A 10,314-nucleotide genomic window follows, 5' to 3' on the forward strand; every position below is an offset into this window, starting at 1 on the left:
CGCTCATGTGTGTTACCATCCTTGACAAGTTCACTTTTCATGTTGCTCCATACTTTTCCCATGCCAGTTCTGAAGCCAAAGCCAATTGTTTCTGTAGCGTGGCTCGAGTGTATAAACAGTATTATATATTTAGATTCATTTTTGCACCTTTAAATGAGCTCTGTCATTTATTAATAGCGAAAACCACAGGAGCAGCTGCTGGAATAAACATTCATACAGCACATACATCAGCAGCTTTTGAAAAACAATGTGTGTTTGGTTTTATTGAAGAAAAAATGCATGGATATTTGGATTTTTACTGAATGAAAATCAACACATTTCAAGATTACGTTCCTTTTAGAACAGAATTTTTGTGAATGTAATGAAATAGATGTAAAAAATAATAATAAATTGACAAATGTGATACCATAATTAACCCTTTCATGCACGAATTATGAGAACCTTAGTCAATATTTTTTTCTTGAGTGTTTTTGTTCCTCTTTAGGCATGAAAAAAACAATGCAATTGATTTTTTTTTTTTTTTTTTTTTTTAAATGAACGTATTTTTCATGGAGTTACAAAAATGTCCACTCAGCTGGACACCATGCATTTAAGTTTTGAAGCAAAGAAACATTTATTTAAAAATCATCATCAGAAAGTGATATACTGTGTGAAAACTATGAAATAAAAGCATTTTTGATGCTACTAATTGCTAAATTGCTACTGTTTTCTCAACTTTTTTATCACACTCTAATATTAGTTATTACTCATTTCATGGAGATAAAATCCTCCTGAGACCCAGGAAATGGACAGTTGTAGCTTTTTTACATTAAAAAATAGTCTTGATTGGAAACTGCATAATGCAACAGTTTTTTCTGATACATTTTTAAAACTATTTTTATTCATTGATTGATTTTTTTTTGCCCCGTGACCCTAGTGAGGATAAAGCGGGGTCAGAAAATGAATGAATGAATGATTTTTTTAATAGAATGTCCTTTGTAATGGGCAGCATTTTTAAAGTAAAACTGTCAAACTTTTGCCCCCTACAGAGGACAAAATGCATTGCTGGGTCTCAGGAGGATATGCAAAAAAAAAAAAAAAAAAAGTTTGTTAATTACAGTCTAATACCAATTAGCAGTTGATTTCCACTAAAACATGTTACTGCAGATCAGGTTTATCAAGAGCAGCAAAGTTACAGTAGTTGTATGAGCTGCAGTGTTTTGGATGATGCATAAGAGTCCTGATATGGAACTAAAACAACAAAACCCATGAATAACCAATAGAACAGCCGTCGAATAACTGTCCACTGGAGTGACCACTATGCATGAAAGGGTTAAATAGCCTTCATTAGAACATAATGTCCACAAACCATCAGACTCCCAAACAGACATATACTAACACGTTCATATCCCTTTACTCAGCTGCAAGTCTCTAAATGTTAAACATTTTATGCTCCAAATATGCTTTAGATTTGAGGCTTAATCTAGTTTATTTCAGTGGCTGGTGCTTGTGAAAAATATACAGTATATAAATGAACAATTTGCAGCTGCTTTTAATGACTTTTGTTTTGTATATTTCATGAGAAGCTGTAATATTATTAAAAATAACATTACCAATTCAGCCCAGCTTTTACCAACCACCAGAGCTGTTTTCCATAGAGCTTGCTCCAGTTTCTGCAAATATATGGATTGCCAGTGGGAAGATGTAACACCAATGTTGCACAAACTATTATTTGATTTGGTGTTTTTCTATGTGGTGGTAGAAAACAATTTGGAAATCCACAATGAAGTGTCTGCTGGAAGTGTTCATTTGGACTCAGATGGGAACCAAAACAGCCACCACACATGAGCTGTCACTCTTATGCTCCTCTAAAATCCAGTGACAACTCATTCTCTCGGGCAGTTGTCACCTTTGAAGTGGCTCCTCATCAAGAGTGAATGTGTCCTCATGGAATGAAGGTTGTCGTTTACAATGGTTTTACTGCTTATTACTGAGCGGGAAGTCAGTGACACCTGTCAAAATACAGGGTGAGGAGGTGGACAGCGCAATTCTGCAAGTACCTATGGGTGCATATCAACAACAGGCTGGACAGGACTAATAAAAAACATATTGTACCATAGGTAGCGGGACACTGGTCTTCAAAACTACCGCATCTATCAGTGGTCGACAGCAGGCGGTTCTTTCTGCAAGGGAGAAAACTGTAAAGTGAAGAATGTAGGCAAGATTTCAGCCACATTGGAGGGAAGAAAAGTTCCATTGTCTGAGGCTGGACAACCTGCAAGATACAGGAACGACTGGCGACTCGCAAAACCGTCTTCAGTAGCACCTCCCACCCCCTCTGTGGTGGTATTCAGAGTCTGCTCCAGCATCTCAAGGGGCAACATGAACTTCTCTTGGTGCACATTTGTTCCACCCACCATCAAACTGCTTCATTTCTAAATGTCAGTGTGGTCTCTGCAAAGTGAGAAAGCAAGCCGTCTCTACTTACCTGAGTTTCCCAGTTCTGCCAGACTGTTCTTTGTTTCAACAGACACTTGACTCTTTTCTTTTACAATCATTTAGTGCATTTTTTCCTTTCGACATACATAATTCTGTGCTGTGGGGCTTTTGAGAGGCCAACAGTTGATACATAATCACTATCTGTATAATAGAAGGTGAAGAATATGTGATTTGTGAGGTTTCTGCATATCTATATTCTGTCAGGCTTTCTCTATTTTGGGCTTTGTCAGACTTTTGGATGTGAATCTTAATTCTGTTTAAAACTCCATGACAGCTTCTTAAAAGGATTTGCATATCTCTATTGTCTGTATGATCTTTGCCCTTATTGTGCCTTGATATATGCAAACCAAAAGACCATCCCAATTATGAATTCTACTGATCTTTCAACCTATAACCTTCAAATATAACATAAATATAAGAAACTCTAGGGTTATTCAGGGTTATTCATAACAAAAACAACAGCACACGTGTACGTATTGTCCCCAATACGTGTTTGTAGTGTATAAGTCCCTCTGTTAGATCCTGTTATGATTGATGGCTCAAGGGATTTAGTAAAGTTAAATCTCTAACAATCATAAAAAAAAAACTTTAGGCCCTTTCGATATTACATTAAAAAACTGTTCTGTGATGTTTCTGACAGTCTGTCCATTATAAGATAAAGACATTAACCTTTCATACTCTTCATGCAGAATGGTGATACTCAGAGTCTTTACGTCACTGGATTTGGGACTGTGGTAACAGTGAAATACCACCATCCTAAAATCTACAACACCCTTCCGGTGCATTATATTTTATAGTGTTTACCAGCAGATCAGAACTGTGATTCTTTGAGGAAAGAGCAAACAACACTGGTGCTGCCCCAGCGAAGGCCCATAACTCTACAAACCTCATTTGTCAGCCCAGTGTTATTGGTAAAAATATGAAAAGCTCTTGAAGGTCTTTTCTATTTCAAGCTGATACCAGAAACTGGGCTGATTTCAACATGAAAACATGGGTCGCTATATGAAAGAGCTTAAAGCAGCATAGGATGTTCATCACCAATTTTTCATCAAATCTCTAAAACCTGTGTGGTAGCCAAAGTATCACAAATCTGTTAGTCTTTCCGTGATTACGCACTTGAATCACTTCCCTCTCTGTGAACAACTTCGAAATTGACTCCATCACAAGCAGTCCATCTGTTTACATGCCAAACCAAAACCGGAGTCGACTTCAAAGCTCTTCACCGTGAGGGAAGTGATTCAAGTGAATCACGGAAAGAGTAACAGATTTGTGATACTTAGGCTATCACTCGGGTTTAACAGATTTGATGAAAAATTGGTGACGAAAGTCATAAGCAGCTGTAAAATGATGCTTTTGTAAATGTAATGGTATGTGTAAGTCCAGGACTTTAAAAGATCTGACCTAAGCCAGTTTATGTTGTAAATAGAGACCATCCTCAGAGGGAGGTGGATGAGGACAGAGGCTAGTGTTTATCTGCCATTTTAAAGCAAAAGGAAAGGTATTTGTGTTTGTTTCCTACCCTTGTCAGTTTATTTTTGTGCCTAAACCTAACAAACCTTGATCATGACATTGTCAAAGCATAAATGCAATGGTTACATGTACAGCCCAAACACAAAAACACACTCTAGTGTTTTGTTGGACCAGCTTTAGCTTTGATTACAGAACACATTCACTGTGGCATCGTTTTGGCCAAGCTTACACAATATCACAACATTTATTTCCATCTTTTTTGGATACGTAACGTTGCTGAACCTATACTTGACTGAATCAGCCACAGCTCATAACACTGCCCCCACAGACTTGTGCTGTAGGCACTAGGCATGATGGAGTCGGATTCGTGCTACAATCAGGCTCTTTACCATGATGCTAGATAGAATGGATATTTATTAAACAAAATTGCACAGACAGAAATAAAGAATACATATGCTATGTGGCTAGGCTACCTCTCCACCTGGATGTAAAACACAACACCTGATGTGACGCCGTCCAAGGTCACATCCTGTTAACTCAAGCTTAACCCCTTACATGCCTAATACCACAGATGGGTAATCACTTCGTACACCTCTCTCATCCTGATGCATCCATCCCTCAGTCCAATCTTTGTGTTCTGTATTGAACTGATGGTTGTGCAATAAATGAGAGGCACTGCATCAGTTAGAGGTAAAGAAAATTTTAATCACTGCAGTAATTACACTGATCTACAAGTCAAAAGAAAATAAAAAGAGTGAAACTTTTCCAAGTTTAAGTCAGTAATCAAGTATGTGAAAAATGTATGCTGATTGTTGTTTCCATGATACAGTTTTGGGTCAAAATTCTTAGAATTAATTAGAGAATGGGTTTGTTTCACAGCCACCAGATCTACTTCAGAGCACTGTCTGCACATAACAATACATTCACTTTACAGGTTGTTTTAAGAGACAGATTTATAAATCTATTGCATAAATGTGCGTAAACCAATATGTGTAATAACACTCATCATATGCATTGAAAACATCAGCTAAGCAGCACTATTGTCATTTATTCTCCAATTCCTCTAATGAAACTATGTAAGATTAAGGAAAATTAATCTGTGAGGCAGGTAATTTGTAAAAAAAACAAACAAAAAAAAAGTCCATTGGAGGGATCTGAAATATTAGTTTGGTTTGGATACATCCAGTTGAGGAGTTTTTTCCAGGCTATGTAGTATTTTTAATTCTATCAACAGTATTTTGTGTCTGTAATTTTCATGCATATACTGTTTCATTGTCAGACTGCATAGGTATCGACCTGTGCTGTTGTTCAGGCATGAGGATATGTTGTCTCAAAGATGAGACTGTGTTGTAGAGGAAGTTCTGTTGATTGTGTCCTCTAGCTGGTTGCTGTATTTGCTGCAACTGGAAATTCTGCCAGTACAGTACAATATAGACACAGAAGTCTTGCCGTTTCTGTTGTACTGCAGTATACCAGAAGTGAGTGCAATTTCCGTAGCCCCCAGCATGATTCCCACATGGCCTTCCAGGCACACAGCTCTAAATGTGGCTCACCACCATGAACTAAGGTTCATTGCAACCCCATTAATTTTACAGGGGAGTGATTTTTGATTGGAGACAATATTTTTGTCTAACCGCAATACACCAGATATGTGTTTCTTTGAATTTAAACTGACTAGAAATTATATGATGTGGGGATTTGACACACATAATTACATCAGATTTTTATTATTGATTTCCAAAATATGTTTCTGAAAATCTTCATCTGGGCTGAAAAAAAAAGAGCCTCTTAATTTCTATGGTCTGTAGCGTGAAGTGTTCCTGTCCATTTTTTTTTTTTTTTTTTACTTTTTTTTCTCACCTATTTATTTCAGGTACTTTTATTTATTTATTTATTTATTTTTATTTTATTTTATTGGTTTATTTAATAGGGACCATGCACATTTATGAAAATTGCTGTATAAGAAATACACCTATGTAAATATGCGAGAATTAGTAAAAATAACTACATTTCATCCGCAGTTCCTAGGCAGGTGACAGAAACAAAACATGAAACAGCCAACATTAGTATATCATTCGTTTGCTCTAAATTAAAAAAAAAAAAAAAAAAATTAAAAATACAAGTAATGATGACATAGGCATCATCAAAACAAATAAACAAAAAACAAATAGACATAGTATGATCACATGGGCATTAGCCTATACGTATTGTATGCTTATAGTAGATTTTATATACGATGTACAGATTGGATGACACTTAATATAATAAAAATATTCTATTCTATTCTATTCTATTCTATTAATGAAGTTGTCTAATCTGACTGATTAGAGAACTTTGTACCAAAATGTAGATGATGTAGAATCACAGAAAAACATGCTATAATATATTTTCCAAAAGCAAGGGTTTTAAGACTAAATGATTAACAAGGATATTAAAAATGATTAGTGCAGCTGCAGACTGGCATTCGATCACTGTGGGACTAGAACATTTTTAAAGGAACATTAAGTAATTTTAGCTGGAATTTTTAATTGCATTTAGAGACGGTGACTACATCCTTGATAGGATTAGCCATCAAACCCTCAAAAGATTCATCCATCTTTCTGTCAGCCATCCTCTAGGACATCAGGACCGTGATTGGATAAAAGGGGAAAAATGTTACCCACCCCGTTGTCATTACCAACCCAACACTGGCAGATCTATTTTTACTTCAAGTAATGAGGAAGGAAGTTGGTTAATTCTGCCTTGATCCTTCTTGAAAGCCTAGTGGGGGTTTCAGCCTCTGCAGAAAGGAAAAGGGAAGTCTAATGGTTTCTTTAATATGTAGTTTAAATATATCTTTTTTTAGTGCAACATTAAAGAAAAAGTGGAGATGAACAAGTGTGACTCTTGTCCTTTCTATTAGGGTGACATTTTCTGTGATGGAAAGGTCACAGTAACATGCTATATGAAACCGTACGTAATAATTACTGAAACTTTCTTTAAATATACTATTACATGAAAGCATTTGCTTCTTTTTTTGTACAAAGCTGAGGCTGCAACAAGCTTTTTTTTCCATGATATTTCAGAAAATGGTGAAAAGGTCTTTCCCAAAGCCCTACATGATGTCCTCAAACGTCTCAGTCAGTAGCATCACAAAGACATTAGGTTTACTGTCACAGAGGCAGAAAATACTCACAGTTAAGTAGGTGAAAGCAGAGAATTTTCTCTAATGTTATATTTCTTTAGTTAAGCCAATTATAGATCATAAAAACGGTCCATTAATTTAGTAGTCCATTCAGAGCATAAGCAGTGAAGCTGTGGGTAATGCGCCGTATACCTGCCTATAACATGTATGGTCTGTTTATAACTGGTGACAGGACGAAGAGCATCATTTATGTGCTGCTACGGTGCTGGACAAAAAGTTTGCAAAGGGTTCCCCTCTTTTCTCTTCAGGAAGACACATCTAAAAAAAAAACAACTAATATCTGCTCACTGAGACCCTAAATGTGTAACTCAGTAAATATCACAAAAATAAACCCTGATGCTGCACAGAATAGTCTCAGATTTTATGATGATAAATCTTCAGTGCTGAGGAAATATAAAATATATGTGACCAGATTATATGCATGATATATAATTATCATGATATAAGAATATTTTTGTATGTATAAATACCTACCTCTAATTATAAAATATGATTAACTGTATTTGGATGGAATTACATATTATATATGCGCTAATTAGAATACAGTGCATTCGTACAGTAAGTAGATTACTTAAAAGTATTATGCACTAAATCGGCATTATTCACTTTGAAATGTAAAAAGCATATTAGTTTCCAATAATCCCTTGAATTAAAAGTGTATCTCGTAGGGTTTCTTACTTGTCCACACATGCATTTATCAATGATCGACCAAGTTGCAGGTTTGATTAACACTGAATGTGTTTTGTTGTTATTTATGTTCTTTCTTTTCTCATTACCTCCACCAGGAGGTATTGTGATCACTTTGCTTTGTGTGTTTGCGTGCGTGTGTGTTTGTTTGTTTGTTAGCAAGATAACTCAAAAAGTTATGGACGGATTTTCATGAAATTTTCTGGAAATATTGATGCTGGCACAAGGAAGAAATGATTAAATTTTGGTGGTGATCCAGGGTGGCGGTGAGGTGGGGGTGGGGGGGCAGATCTGTCTTGGCAGAGGTCTGCGCTCTCTGAGTCCTTTTCTTGTTTCTTGCTGTGTTAAAAAACACAGGAGTAAAACCTGCCTTTTCTGGTGCCAAATTTGTTTTAAAATGATTAGCGGCAAAGCAATAAAATAGATCTCAGATACTAAGTGAAAATATGCTTTGGAAATGCTATGGAAAGTAAAGTGCAACAATTTTATTATTTTTATGCATTTATTTATCTTTACTGATTTTCACTCTAACTTGACGGATATTGGATTGTGGAATATAAATTGTCAACACGAAATTGGTTCTATATACCATTAGCTGCAAGTAACAGGACTGGTCTGTGTCTTTTGGGCAGGGGACCACATGAAACAGGCTGTTACACTGAATAATAAAAGATTATTCTAAATATGAACATTGCTTCACACATTTGATATAATGTCAGTACACATGTGAACAAAATATTACACAGGCAGTGTTTTTTAGATTTCATTTCATATAGCTTTTAGAAATGGATAGAAATAGAAATAGAAATAGACTATAATTTTCAATATGACAAAGTATTCAAATCAGAGCCTCCTTCATCACTAATAATTAGTTTGGAAAAGAAAAGAAAAGAAAAGAAAAGAAAAGAAAAGAAAAGAAAAGAAATGTAACAGAACTGTGTCATCCGTTTTGTGTACAAGCTACCAATTAGCACCAAAACAAAATGCAGATTTAATGCCGATAATGTGAGGAGTGTGGATGGTATCTGCTCTGAAACTGTTCAGGTATCTGGAAAATGGGGTCATAGGGCCACCAAAGTTATTTCAGTATATCCTCAGGGGAGCGCAATGGCAGAACCAAATTACAAGGCAATCCACACATCAGTCGACATCAAATCTGCTCACCTGCTGGTGGCGCTATAGAAAAAGCAGTCATTTATATTCTACCTCTGGCAATTATGCAACTCTGTAGAAAAAAATTCATGGGGGGAAGTCAACAGTTTCGATAAAGTGGACTAACTAACCACAGTATCATACCAAGAGCCTCACACTAACACTGCTAAACAGCACATGCATACATCCATTAGAATGAGTTTCTTTGCCCTCCATACATTACTGCTTACACGCCTCAGCATTTATGTGCAACATGAAGAGAAAATGCTACAGAGAGACAGAACTGAGGCCAGAGAGACAAACTGAGAGACATTATGCATGGTGTCTCCACCCTGCAGGGTGCTAAAGCATATCAGAGGTTGGCTAGACTGCATCGGGCAGCTGCTGTGGCATAGAGATGTGCCACCCTGCCAGACACACAGATGTAGAGTAATGAGTCATTGTGTACTGGAATTCTGTCAAATGCCTGCTTCTCCCTTCCATGGTCTTGTTCTGTCTCCGCTTACTCGCCTTCTCCTACTTTCTATACCTCTGTTTTTGCACTTTCTGTTTGTATTTTGTGTCTCTTCAGTTTATCTGAAACCCACTTTAATCTGTGTCCTCCGTGCGTATCCTCACCCGCTCTGTTTCCACTTGAGGAATGTCACGGACATGGTGTTCAGATGAGAACACGACTCTCAGTTGTAACCACATGGTACAAAATAAAGTTTAATAAGGTCAGATTACACAAAGCAGCAGAAAGGGCAAAATTTGTAAAGGTCACAGGCAGGGGTAGAGAGGTCTCAGCATGCAACTCAGTAGGGAAAAAAGAAAAAAAAAAAAAAAACAACGACAGAATAACATGACAACGGGTAACCAAAAAACAAAAACACAAAGTCACTGAATACGTAGCATTTGTTTTTTATTTCATCACCTGCTACACCTTAAAGCACTGAAGAAATGATAAAGCAAAGTCTGTCAGTTTCCAGTTGAGTTAAGTTTGCATAACGTGTGTTCATCCACTCTGTTCTTTTTCTTTACCTCTGCAAATGAAGTTATGGATTTCTTACTGTTTGTTTGTCTGTCGTTGTCAGAAAGATTATGGAAAACTACCAGTAGGTCAATTTTCATTCAACTTAGTGGTAGGGCTGGACGATAAAATGATAATGATATAGATTGCAAAATAACTTTTCTTCGATAGAACTATGCAGGGGCGCTGCTACCAATTGTGGGCCCCCTGAAAGCTAAATGTTGTGGGCCCTTTCATAAAATTCAGTAGCGTGTTGATCTGTCAGAGCGTGGGGGGGGAGGGGGCAAGGTCCACACATAGCGTCACTTGCGCTAGCTTGAAAACAAAACTGAAA

The sequence above is a fragment of the Sphaeramia orbicularis genome, chromosome 3, assembly GCF_902148855.1.
Source record: "Sphaeramia orbicularis chromosome 3, fSphaOr1.1, whole genome shotgun sequence".
Lineage (NCBI taxonomy): Eukaryota > Metazoa > Chordata > Actinopteri > Kurtiformes > Apogonidae > Sphaeramia > Sphaeramia orbicularis.